Source organism: Triturus cristatus, chromosome 7 (genome assembly GCF_964204655.1).
Source record: "Triturus cristatus chromosome 7, aTriCri1.1, whole genome shotgun sequence".
In the NCBI taxonomy this organism is placed as follows: Eukaryota; Metazoa; Chordata; class Amphibia; order Caudata; family Salamandridae; genus Triturus; species Triturus cristatus.
Window position 1 is genome coordinate 1,082,638,343 of NC_140590.1, and position 14,643 is coordinate 1,082,652,985.

Consider the following 14,643-nt stretch of genomic DNA (forward strand, 5'->3'; position numbering starts at 1 on the left):
TCAGCAGCCATACCTTAAAGACGTGCTTCTTGAGAATCCGTGAGAAACCAAGGAAACAGATAACTCTGCAACACAGATAATGTGTGAACCCTTTATCACAGCTGTGTTCGTGCTCCAGCTCTCAATGAAAGGGCGTCGGTATGGAAGTCCTCGGGATAGCTCCCCTAATAACTGAAGTGCCCAAGGGTTGATTATGTTCTCAAAACGGGTGTCAAATGCCCAGCTGTGCATCCACAAAGATATCCAGATATTTTGATCAAAAAGAAAAAAAGACAGTTGTGCTCTTGCCCAGAAAAAAGCAAATCCCTGTGTAAATGGAAAGAGATATGTTTCCATATAAAGTGACTTTGGAAGTGCATGATGATATCCAGAACGCATCCAAATCATACCAAAAGCGAAATGCAACAGGGGCCAGGCCCTGCTGGTATGCACTTTTCTATCAGCGAAAGTCCACTTTGCAGCCTCAACTATTAAAAGAGAAAGTCACAATATAGGTGCCGATTCCGATCCGTTAAAATTTTCCCCCGTACGAATCGTATCTGGATTTTTTTCCGTACGAATCGTACAAGTACCGTACAAACGGGCAAGTACGATTCGTATGTAAAAAACTCCATACGAATCGCATTGGGAATATTCCCCAACACGTCCTCGGGTCGGAAAAAGTGTCCGACACGTCCCCGGACGGTTTTACGTACGACTCGGTAAACCGACGTCTGAACGCGCAAGTACGATCCGGCCCGTCCGTCCGAATGCACAACCGTATGGTAAAAACACCGTACGGAGCGAACCTCCATAGCAACCATGGAGACATCCAAACATGTGCCCGCATACGCGCCGAACACCCCCCCAACCAACCCCCCCATGTACGTGCCGTACCCCCACCCCACCCCCGTAGGTACGGAGCGTATCACCACCCCCGTAGGTACGGAGCGTACCACCACCCCCATTTGTATGGAGCATACCCCCACCCCCGTAGGTACAGTGCGGACCCCCACCCCCGTAGGTACGGAGCGTACCACCTCCCGTAGGTACGGAGCGTACCCCCACCCCCGTAGGTATGGTGCGGACCCCCACCCCCGTATGTACGGTGCGGACCCCCACCCCGTAGGTACGGTGCGGACCTCCACCCCCGTAGGTACGGAGCGTACCCCTACCCCACCCCCGTAGGTACGGTGCGGACCCCCACCTCCGTAGGTATGGTGCGGACCCCCACCCCGTATGTACGGAGCATACCACCACCCCCCCTTGGTACGGAGCGTACCCCCCCGCATGTACGGTGCGGACCCCCAGCGCGTAGATAGCTGTGGGTCCGCATCGTACCTACGGAGGTGGGGGTATGCACCGTCCATACGGGGGGTCGGGGTACGCTCCATACCTATGGAGGTGGGGGTCCGCACCGTACCTACCGGGGTGGGGTGGGGGTACACTCCGTACCTACGGGTCGGGGTGGTACGCTCCGTACCTACGTACCCCCAGCATCCCGTATGTACGTGCCGTACCCCAGGCCTCCACACCAGCACCCTCAACCAGCTTTCCGCATGTACGAGTCGTACCAAGCCATAGCAAATTTGAGCACTGTACAACAACATGGCCGATGTACGCACCTCACAGACGCGAAAAACACACGTACTGAACCAGGACTGCAAAACACCACAAGGAGAGTCAATTCGAATCGCACAAGACCACAAAACACGTCCAACAAGCCCAAATACATCCAATACACTGACATGCAACAGCCAAACAGGTAAACAGAGGCCCAAAACACAACTACTCCTTATAACACACCCACCCAAAGTTCAAACACAGCCACACCTACAAATAGACCAATAAAAAGGGCCCACACACACAAACCATGAGCCTTTGCAACAGACCCACTGCTGCCAGACCCCGCAGACAACCCACAGCACCATACCTGAACCCTGACTACACCTTACATTTGCACACCTACACACAACCACCTTCACAAACACCCACTCATCACATTCACACACACACATTCTCAACCACTCACACCCACCCACAACCATCCACACCCACACCCCACACCATGCCCACAGACAGGAATACAAAGTTCACAACAGCGGAGCTGGAGATCCTTGTCAACGAAATCATCAGAGTCGAGCCACAGCTCTTTGGAACATTGGTCAGAAACACCAGCGTATCAGCAAAATCAGCCATGTGGCAGAGGATCGTCGAGAGGGTGAATGCTGTTGCGCCCATCAGAAGGACCAGGCATGAATGCCAAGCCAGGTGATACGATCTGCGGAGGACGGTCCGCCGCAAAATGACGGATGAATATAACCAGGGGAACATCACTGGAGGTGGCCCGCCCCGCAGACCGGTACACTACCATCCCTGGGAGGAGAAGGTGATGCGCACGCTGCCGCCGGTGGGAGTACACGGAGTAGAAGGAGTCGCCGAGCCTGGTGAGTACACAAACAACTCACCCCACATGGGGGGAACCGCATCCACAACCCAACTCCCAAAAATGCACGCAACTACCCCAAAGCCATCACCGGACACAACCACACTCCAAAAACACGCACATTCCACTAGCGGCTCCATGCCCCATGCACCAAGCACGGCCATGTCAAGTCACAGGCCACACAAAACACCAACACAAGACAGGACGTCGGTGATGGCGGGAGGGTGGGCCTCCAAAATCACATTGTGCAACTCAGATGCAGACACCAATGCCCTCAGCCCATATGGCCTAGGGCAGAGCTATACAAACAGTGTGTCCTGACACTGTACTGTGTCGCCTGCAAATGGCGGCCGCGTCGCAGGATGACATGGGTATGAAGGCTCAATTTGCACATAACAGCAGCTAATGAAGATGCATCACTGTGAAAGAGTGTCAGCACACACCCCCGCAGCAGCGCAGACTCAGAGACACTCCGCACAATGGGGGCCGGGAGATTCTAAACAAAGCCACATGAACAAGCCAATGGCATTTGAAAGACCTGCAAAGTGTGTGTGCCCAGGAAGCTGGGCTGAGGTGACAGAGGGTGACAGACAGACGGAGGGAGAGGGAGAGAGAGGGAGGGAGACAGAGGGCGACAGAGGGAGACAGACAGAGGGAGGGAGAGGGAGAGAGAGGGAGGGAGACAGAGGGCAACAGAGGGAGACAGACAGAGGGAGGGAGGAGGGTAACAGAGGGAGGGAGAGAAGGGCGACAGAGGGAGGCAGACAGAGGGAGGGAGAGAAAGGGAGGGAGACAGAGGGCGACAGAGGGAGACAGACAGAGGGAGGGAGGAGGGTGACAGAGGGAGGGAGAGAGGGCGACAGAGGGAGACAGACAGAGGGAGGGAGAGGGAGAGAGAGGGAGGGAGACAGAGGGCGATGGAGGGAGACAGACAGAGGGAGGGAGAGGGAGAGAGAGGGAGGGAGACAGAGGGCGACAGAGGGAGACAGACAGAGGGAGGGAGAGGGAGAGAGAGGGAGGGAGACAGAGGACGACAGAGGGAGACAGACAGAGGGAGGGAGAGGGAGAGGGAGAGAGAGGGAGACAAAATGACCCTTGGGTGGTGTGGGCATGTCCGCTCGTCAGCAGGTGGACTGTGTGCATGCTGACAAGGACAGGCAGAGCCTGAAACACCCCTTATTCGTTTTGAAATCACTGGGCCATGTGCCAAACTGTGCACGAGTAGATCCCTGCTGCAGGCAAAAAGCTAAACTTACACCCAGTATACACACTCACTGTGTTTGGAAGAACCCAGTCACAAATGCATATCTTACCTACCTGCATCCTCCAATAGATATGATAAAGCACCATTTGGCCACGTACAGTGCAACACGTAAGCCGGTTCTGCCTCGCCCGCCATGCACGCTCACTACACTGCTCACTGTGTTAAAAAATGATGCAACAACAAAGAGTGTGTCACACTTAGGAAAATTTATGAAAGCTGTGGCCAAGGGACATACCCATGCACCATGCAAAATGCACAGGGACCTGCCAAGTACAGACAAGGTAGATGACACTTGGCCCTGCTGTAGACAGCACAAGGCCCCCCTGTGACCACTGTACACTCAAACACCAACTCCACATGCCACCTACCTACCACAGGAACTCACATTCACTGTCATGCCAGCATGCACCATGAGGGGATAGACACATCACCTGGTAGACCCAAGGACAAATCACACCACACCCAACAGCATGCCCGGTCACACACACACACACACACCCTTACACAAGCACACCCCCCCCGGGGCAGCCAATGCAAATAGGCACTTCCACAATGGATATGTGACACAACAAGACCAATCCATAGACAAATAAGCATCTCAACACTCATTAGACAGGCCAAATAACCAGGAGTACATATCAATCTGTCCCCCGCAACATACCCATCCACAAGTGCACTGTGAGAGGAATGCTAGACATATCCAACTACCCAGAGGAACTGTGCCAACTTGAATATGTATGACACATGGATGTCGCATGAAACACCATAGTCTCTCTCTCACACACAGGGCAACGTTGTTGATCTCCCCCCAACACTGGGGGGGAAGAATCACAGGACCAGGCTTGGCGTGACGAAGATCCCACCGGCAGCGACGACTCTCACCACTCTGTGGATGACCCCGACCAACCTGGCCCCTCTGGTGCCCAAGCACCTGCAGCACCTGCATCAGGTACAACTGTGCCAAGCACCACCCCCATTCCTGCCACATCCCAGGATACACACAGGAGCCCTGCCCGCACAAAACAACGCAGCCAGTCTGACCAGGAGGGACAAGGTAATCCGGGCACCCAGGAGGAGGCAGGCGACCCCGCAAATGCCATCCCTCAGGGGTCCCGGAGACCCGATGTGCCCACAACGGCAGGCCAGGCTCAAGTTGGCAGGGGTGGTGGGAGTGGAGGACGGCGGAGGCGCGAACCTGACCAGACAGCTGAGGAACCGGTTATGTCACACGTCCGCAACATCCTGGACACATACCGGCGTGACACCAGGGGCATCAGCCAGGTTGTGTCCACCCTCACAGACATCAAGGGGACCCTCGAGGAGATGAAGACCCTGCAGGCCGAGCAACATGCCAGTCAACGACAACAACAAGGACAGATGGAGGCAAGACTGGCTGAGCTCGTGGCGGTGCAAACGGACATGACCCGTACACTCAGTCGGATTGCCGAAAACATGGGCAACCCTCCCTGTGCCACCAGGTGAAGATCAACACCAGCCACAGGGAGGGATGAGGAGGAGGAGGATTCGTCCGACGGAGCATCACAGACATCGTCACGGCCTGCATCTGAGGGTCCCCCCAGGAAGGTGGGTCGTCCACGCAAAAGACCGTGAGAGTCAGCAGACCATCACCATCTCCCAGGTCACCTGGCCTGGCACATGGACCTCTGGCGCAACAGCAGCACCTCATCCAATGACATTCTCTGCCACATGGACTTGCTGGTCAACGTCTGACCAATGTTGACAAAGACTGTGGCATGGACTCTGATGAATTCCAATGGCAAGGATACCAACTCCCCCTGTGAACTTTGCATTCTAGACACCCGGCGAGCACCTCTTTTCATCCCCCCAAACACGTACCCCACCACTAATAAAATTCATCAAAATCATGAGATGATGCCGTCATTTTGCATTATTCCATAACATGTGTGTGTCGTAATGTCAAACCATGCCTGAGTCTTGAAGTAACTCCAACCATCCATACCCTGGGGTCTGAGTCTGGCACCGGACACACATGGGTCACAATGTATCATCCAATACAGACATGGAGCAACATACTCACCCGTGATGGCCTCAACCAGCTGAGGGGGTGCCTGCTCAACTGTGCGGACAGACCTATTTCGAAGAGCAACAGTCATGCGCAGAGGTCATGGATCATGTGGAGTGTCCTGAGGTGGGAGTCCCAGGTATGTGTAGCCAGGTGGGAGAACTATGTCCTGCATGCTGGAGTCAGGTGGATGTTGAGAATGGTGACCAGGCCAAGGTTTGATGCATGGAGATGGCACAATGGGGTCTTGGATGACAGTGGGACAGGGTTGTGTTGGGGTCGTGGTCGTGGCCTGCATCCTGAGTGTGGGCGTGGATTTTGAAGGTCTTCCTGCAGCTGACAGTGATCCATTGCAGCTATCTCTGTTGGACGGTGATGTGGCTGGGTCGCCGGATGTTGAAGCAGAGCTGTGCAGATGCACCCTGGATGTGGACAAGTATCATGGGAGTTGTAATGTACTTGTCCCTAGAGGGCAGGGTAGGATTTGACACGGATGTTGTAGTTGACCTGGGGGATGGTCTGTCTTGCCTTGAGGTGGATCGAACTGTGGATCTTGTGCATAATGCAGAGTGTGCTGCAGCCTGAGGTACAGATGCTGGTGATCAGCATAGCACATGTGAGCAAGCAATCCATGATGCACACCAGCTCGTGTGCGTGGACACTGTGTGCCTGTGCAGGGCCCCTTGCAGGTGGGACACAAGCAGTTGAGCCACCTGTAAGGGGACAATCTGCAGATGACCACCTCAGTCCTGTCCAAGTCCAGCATCAGGTGGCTGATGTTCAGCCATCTGCCAATGGATACCATGCATCATTCAACATGAGAACTGGCAAGGACTGCGTCTTTGGGGAGGGTGAGGAGCACCTGGCTGTCAATGGGACGCCAGATGATGATGAGACGCAGTGCGCTGTTCATGGTGTAGAGGGGGATCCTGGACACATTGTAGACTGATACGCTGAGACATGATACCTGTGCCATGTGTCCTACAACGACAACATACTACATGCAGAGGCCTGGAGTACCACTCCCATGGCCTTGTTGGGGTACAGAGCTGGTGGGGAGTATGAGGGACATGACCTGGTTGTTGTGACAGGCCCTGGAAGGCGTGCCAACGCTGTGTAGGCAGTTGTAGTTTCACACTCATTATGCTAAGGTGTTGTGTGGGCGATCAGTGCATGGCTGAGTGCATGCAACAGATGTATTGGATGGACATTGCTTGGTGGGTGGCCTCAACATCATGGCGTAGCGTGATGTGGCACATGCAAGGACATGAGGCACGTGCAATGTGTACGTAGCATGTTCAGACGGTCCAGCCTATGCCACCGCAACTGTGTCACACACAAGCTGATTACACACAAATGAATGGGTGCAGGGAGGAAGGGGGGATGCATCTCAGAGGCGTGTGTGTGATGCCAAATATAGAAACTTCGTGTGCCCCTGCTGCAGGGCCTGCAGCAGCAGGCGCCATGTCCTGAAAACCATGCCACTAGTTGCACACAAAGACAATGATGTCAGAAAGGACTACTGCAAAAGGTGTATGTGAAGGAAGGAGTGTCTGGTTCAACATGGCACACACACAGACAATGGATGCACAATCAGCAAAGTGGCCGTTGTGGGAACTGAGATGGCAAAATACCCACACAGCCATGGACTTCATGCACAATACAGATTCTAATCCCTGACAAACAGCTTGCATCTTGCTACTCTACACATAGACTCATATGCACAATATGTGATAAATCTGCCAGACATGCCGCATGCACAGTGGCAAGACACCTGCATTGACAGAGATGAGGCACCTTGGATGCTGAGGGACACCTTTATTGGTCATGTTTGCCGGAAGGCAAATGCATCTATATGCACAGATCATGTGGATGAACATGTGGGACCTACACTGGCACCCCTCTTTGCACCACAGATGCTGGAAATCCACAGAACTGGCACACAAGTGGCGGCTTTGAGCTGAACACCCCCTGCTGCTCACGGAGAGGCTGCAATTCACCATTGAGCCTCTAATGGGGATGTCCCACACTATGTCAGCCCGGCGCATCCTGTATGTTTCCGATGGCAGTGTTACACACATTGATGCCTTCCTCACAATTCACAATCACATTACAGGTGACTGTCACCAAGTGTGACTATCAATTCATGTGAATCCATCTCCATGTCATGTGCCCCATGGTGAATCTACATGTATGCAAAGTAACCAAACATGAACAGGAGCAGTGCACACAAATTCCAAACAAATACCACACCCAAAAAGCCGTGCTGCATCCCTTACCCTAAGGAGAATTCACAACATGTCCGTGCATGTAACGCTGATTCAGCACATGTTGCTGTAGTCATGAGGAATAGCAGGAGTACAACGATGCCACCAGCAGACAGCATGCACAAATACCTCGGGAGGAGAGACACACAAGAAGTCAGCCAAAAGAAGCACATCCGCATGCATGGGCATGTACTCGACACGTATAAGGTTGTCAACATGCTAGGTCAAAATTGTGTTTCAGGCAAAACATCCTATCATTACACCATCACTCCAGTGACACATCCAAACACACCTCTGAGTCACTTAGCATACATGCAGATGGACCCACACATTGCAACACATGCCACACAAGGCTCAATGCGTGCACACTCAGACACTGCAACTCACCACTAAGCAAAGAAGTTGCGTATGAGCCGACTCCGGATGTCCTCTTCCTCCTCCTCCTCAATATCTCTTGCCTCATCACCAAGCCCCTCATCCTCCACGGGTGGATGTTCCTGCTCATCCGGATCCAGGATGAGTGGGGCAGCTTTCTCCACTGCCATGTTGTGCAGCATACAGCACACGAGGAAGATTTTGCAGGCCTTCACCAGTGCATATGGGAGTGCGCCGCCGGTCTTGTGGAGGCACAGGAATCGGCTCTTCAGGAGGCCAAAGGTCCTCTCTATCACTCGCCTGGTCTACCCATGGGCGTTGTTGTACCGGTGATTGGCAGCCGTTCTGGGGTTGCGGAGAGGCATGATCAGCCATGGCATGTTGGGATAGCCAGAGTCCCCTACATGGAAACATCATGGACAGAAGTGGGTCAGGAGAAGCAGTAAGACAGTATGATGACGCTAAATACAGGAGTAACAGAGTATACCCACCAACAAGACATGCTCGTTCGTTGCGCAGCTGCAGCATCATTTCAGGCACCCTGCTACGCCTCATGATGTAGGCATCGTGTGCTGATCCTGGAAAACGAGCACAGACATGGGAAATCACCATGTTAGCAAGACACACCACAAGGGCATTAATGGAGTGGTAATGTTTCCTGTTTCTATAGGCTACCTCCTGTGCCTGTGGTGGTACCAAAGCCACATGTGTCCCATCAGTAGACCCAATGACATGGGGCATCCCTCCCAGGGCATAGAAGTCACCCTTGACACCTGTCAACTGCTCAGGAGTTGGGAAATGTAGAAACTCATCCAGGTGAATCAACATGGCCTCTAAAAAATCATGCATGGTTGTGTCGCCGTACGCGTACGCCATAGTGATATGGACCGTACACGCGTGTGTAGGGTCCGTACCACCATGGCGTACGCGTACGGCGACCCAACCATGGTGATACGGACCCTACACACGCGTGTACGGTCCGTATCACTTTGGCGTACGCGTACGCCATAGTGATACGGACCGTACACACATGTGTAGGGTCCGTACCACCATGGCGTACGCGTACAGCGACACAACCATGGTGGTACGGACCCTACACACGCGTGTACAGTCCATATCACTATGGCGTACGTGTACACGCCTGTGTGTGTATAGTGAAATTACATAGGGGACACATGAGGGACAAGTCTAAGGGCCTAAATGCATGCTGGTTGTCATGGAGACCCAGTTTCAAGTTCAAATTTTTTCATCAGGTGGCCAGCAGAAGTCGGTTGGAGACAATTTACATTGTTGCAAAGTGGTTGTTGACTTGACATCATGCTCATTTTTTTAAACATGCAAAGGCACCCACTGGGTTAGGTTTAAAGGGATTGGAGGAAACGTAGGATGCAAATGAGATTGACCAATCACTCTGTACTCCTGTAAATGAAACAGGCCAGCAAGGCAGATATAAGGCCAGGACCCATGAGAGAGCACTTGCCTGCACAACCTTTCATTCCACACCCATGCTGCTGCTTGTGATTCCTCTGGCACCATGTCCAGGTCTGTGGAGAGGGCCCAACCATTCACCCAGGAGGAGAACCAGACCCTGCTGGATGTTATCCTCCCACAGTACCCTTGCCTGTATGGGAGACCAGGGGAGCAGGTGAGTGCTGACTCCATTAGCTTAGACTGTGCCCCTTTTGTGTGACTGTCACTTCTGGCATTGTGTCCAGGTGTGACAGACATGCAATGTTCTTTAGAGTGGGTCCCAGGGGGGGATGCCTCATGTCTCCCATGCAGAGCATGCTGTAGTGCATGTCTGCACTCCTCACTTGCATAGTGCTTACTGTGACAATCACTGCATGATGCATGGCACATTCAGCTTGGCTAATCCTCTTGGGAATGTTGTTTCTACAGTCCTGCTGTGATTCCGTGGTCCCCCCAGTGTGACAGGTGACTGTACCCACAGATGTGTGTGTGTTGAGTGTACCTGTGGTGAGAGTGTCCAAATGATGTGTTCGTCCCCTGGACATTGGTGTGTGTGTCAGTCCCCTGTCATGTGGGTGAGTGTCTATGTGGAGTGTTGCACCCCAGCTGCATGAGGGATGCATATACCCTACCCATCTGATGTGAGCAGGGAGCAGTGCTGTGTGTCTGACGTGCTGAGCCTGCCCCACACCTGTGACACCCCAAAGTCTAGTGCCACATGTGCAGAGTGATGTTTGTACCCGCAGTTGCCAATGGCAGGTGATTGTCCTGTGCCTGTGTGTGTCTGTGTACCCTGCTGAGGTTGCGCCAGTGGCCTGGGGCATGTGACTGCTTTGAGGTGCTGTACATAATCGTGGTGTAGCTTGTGATGCACAGTGTGAGCCGGGATCATTGATTGTGTTGCACCCCTCATTCCACCTGTGTACTTTCAATGCCACGTTGTGCATTTGGCCTTCCCCAGAGGATAATGTCCCTATGATGAAGGTGCTATGAGTTTGCTGCATATTATGCCCTGTTCAAACCAGCCAAATTGTTCAAATGTGTGTCTCTGTGACATGTAGCAGGTGTATTGATGTTTGTCATCCTCACAGGTAGGCGTCCATGCCATGGGGGAGATCTGGAGGGAAGCCGTCAGTGCCTTGAGGTCGATGGAGGGTCGGAGGCGGCGCCTGCCCCAGGTGAGGAAACGCTGGCAGGATATCCGGTGCTGGACCAGGAGGATCGCCCAGGTCCTGCTGGGGGACTCACCTGAGAGCCACAAGAACCGTGGGTGCCGGCGCCTGACCCACCAGATGAAGCGTGTGCTGGCGGTGGTCTTCCCTGACTTGGATAGGCGCTTACGGGAGAAGCAGCAGCAGGAAGAGGGTAGGTACATGTGTGTTTGTTGTGTGTCACCAGCTTTTGGAAGTGCGCAGTTGCATGGATACACTGCCAGGGTTCATATGTGCAGTACATATCCTGTTCCCCAAAGTAAACCGGTGCTGTTCTTCCTCCCTTCCCCTCCTTGACACGTGTTCCCTGGTCTGTGTGTAGTCACTCTTGCACAAGGTCATCTAGGCTGCCAGTTAATCCAAGTGCCCAATGCTTGCAGCATCATGTGTGGGGGTGGTGTGTAACATGTGTTGGGACCTTGCCTGTGCCCTGGCCATTTCAGTCAATGTGGGGTCCATGTTAGTTGGCACTGATACTGAGTCCCGACATAGGAGTGAGTCTGAAAAGTGTACTGCCTTACAGCATGCATGACCAATGTTGTGGCCTCAGACATGATGTGCATGAGTGGGAGATATACATAGTGCAGGGACGTTTGCTTCTGTTGCAGTCGTATCCATCCCGGACCATGGAGGAGTGTGGCCACTACAGTCCCCTGGGGCACCGTATTCCTAGGTATCATGTGTGTCATCCAACAATGTGGACATTCACTGTGTCTTCAGCATAGGTTGGACTCTGTGGCATTGTACCCTGGCCTAATTTGTATTTACATAAAGTGTGCTACATGTGTCCACTGTACAGGGTGACCCAATTTGGCTTGTGCATACTCACAGTGGCCGGTGCCTGTGTGTTTTGGTACAACTATCTGATGATGGTTGTTTGTCAATTTTATGTGTGGACAGGCGCACAAGGGTTAGTTCATGTACATTCAGGATTTATTGAAGGGCATTTTAGTAATCCCTGAGTAAGAGGTGTAAGTACTTCCTCTGTGTCACTCACATTGTCTCAGGTAGGGGGGGGTTTGTGCGGGAAAGGCCTACATGTCCAAACCGTATGTGTCCTTGCCAGGTCTGGCCTGTGTGTGATGATTGTCTGAACATACACTCAACATGCAGTGACCCAGTCATGTTGGGCAGGGTTTAATGTATTTGCTAAGCAGCATGTGCCAAAAGTTAAAAGACATGGTTCCTGCTTGTGAGACCGGCCTCACGGTGTGGGCCCTTCCGACCACCAAGCCAACCTGCAACCACCCTGAGACACGACATCACCGACTCCGGCCGCCCCAGCCCCCCAAACCTTAGGGCCGGCCAGAGCCCCCGCCGGATTCAACACCCTACCACGCATGCCCGACCAAGGGAGCGGGAACTCCCCCGAGCCAGACCGAGAGGCGCCAGCCCAGTGACACCTCGGATCGCCTTCCCCCCGGGAGGGTTCGATCGGCCACCCGGCCCCTGGGACTCAGGCGCCTTGCCTGCTGAGCGTCTGAGGCCCCTCCCAGACCAACCTGAAAGGACCAAAAGATCGAGCGGCGGAAACTCCCGTCGAACCCCCTCAGTGACCAAGACCCCTCTCCGCGAGGACTCCGGACTTCAAAGGACAGGGGGAGTATAATAGGGGGTACCGAAGGGACGAACGGGAGAGAAGACCTGGAACCATCCGAGCCCTGCTGACACTGTCGCGGCTCCCTGAACTCTGAACCATCTGAGCCCTGCAGACGCTGTCGCGGCTCCCGACCTCCGAAAACCTCCCGAGCCTGCTGAGTGACTCGCGGCCCCCGAACTCTGAACCACCTGAGCCCTGCTGACGCTGTCGCGGCTCCCGGACGCTGAACCATCTGAGCCCTGCTGACGCTGTCGCGGCTCCCGAACGCTGGACCATCTGAGCCCTGCTGACGCTGTCGCGGCTCCCGAACGCTGAACCACCTGAGCCCTGCTGACGCTGTCGCGGCTCCCGAACGCTGAACCATCTGAGCCCTGCTGACGCTGTCGCGGCTCCCGAACGCTGAACCACCCGAGCCCTGCTGACGCCGTCGCGGCTCCCCGAACTCTGAACCACCTGTGCCTGCTGAGTGACTCGCGGCTCTCCCCTCCAGGAAGATTGGCAAGCGGTTGCCGAGAGAAACAACACCCTCCAGCTCAAGGATTGGGAGCTGTCCGCAGGGTACTCCGCAGAGACACTGTACTCATAGACTGTCCCGCTACCCCCCATTCCCCTATCACAAGATTGCCGTCCCTTGTGGCGCTAATGTATTACTCACAACTTGGGTCATAAAGACCCCTGCAACCTTCGATAAAATCTATCGTCCTAAGAAGAGATACGGTGTGGTGTCCCTCTGTTTCTAGTGTAAAGCTCAGGGTGTGCGCGCCTGGTTCGGCCTACTTGGGAGAGGTGGGTCAACGGGGTGGGTAAGACGTGATCGATCCCCCCCTCCGGCGAACGCCTTTCCAACATTTGGTGGCAGACGACGGGATCCGAGCCGACACCGAAAGAGAGCGCGCAAGAAACGACTGACGCACGACCAAACAGAGATAGAGGGAGAGACCTCCCTAGGTGCCGCGTGTACCGAAATAAGCTCGACATTCCGAGAAGATCAATTGGACTATTACACGCATAGAGAATTAAAACAATTCTGCAAAGACCTTGGAATCGCTACCACCGGATTAAGCACAAAGGAAGATTTCCAGAAAGTATTGAAGACCTGGGTTGAGACAGGAGCATCCCTGACCCAAGCAGAAGGAGATTCCGCCAATGAACCCCGAAGCAGCCCAGTGAGAAACAGCGGGCCAAAGGGGAACCTGTCCCCCGAGGAACTGGCAGACCGAGAGAGAGGCCGCAACCACGAACTGGAACTGGCCAAACTCAAGATAGAGGGAGAAATAAAACTGGCCGAGAAAAAGTTAGCCGTCGAGCAGTTACGGCTACAAGGGGAACTCGAGGAAAAGAGACGCCTGAGAGAGCACGAAGAAAAGAAACTCCAGTTGGAACATGAACGCAGCTTAAAAGAGATCGAGCTAAGGGCGAAAAGTGAGGAGTCGCGGCCCTCCGGGGATCTGCCATCCACCCCCGCCGTGGAAGCCAAGGTCCACCTCCCCAAGGATGTGGTAAAGGAGTATTACAAAAACGACGATATCCAGCAGTGGTTCAAGGCCTACGAAGTCACCATGACCTCCCACCGAGTGCCGCAGAAGGATTGGGGGGCTGGGCTATGGGGCCGGTTCTTAAGCGAAGGAAGAGATACCCTGCTGGATCTGCCCTCCACGGTACTGAACTCCTACAGTCACATGAAAGAGGCCCTAGTGGGCCGGTATGGGCTCACCCCCGAAATGTACCGGCAACGGTTCCGAAATTGCAAAAAGATACCCGGCACCACATGGGTAGAGTACGTGAACTTTTACAGCCGAGCCTTGGACGGGTGGATCAAGGGCAGCAAGGTCTCCACCTTTGAAGAACTGTTTGACCTGATAGCCTGGGAACATTTGGCGGCCAATTGCTTTGTGGAACTGCACCAACATCTCCTGGACAGTAAACTTACTGACCCTCGAAAGCTGGCCGTCGAGGCTGACCGATGGGTGAACACCCGGGCCTCAAG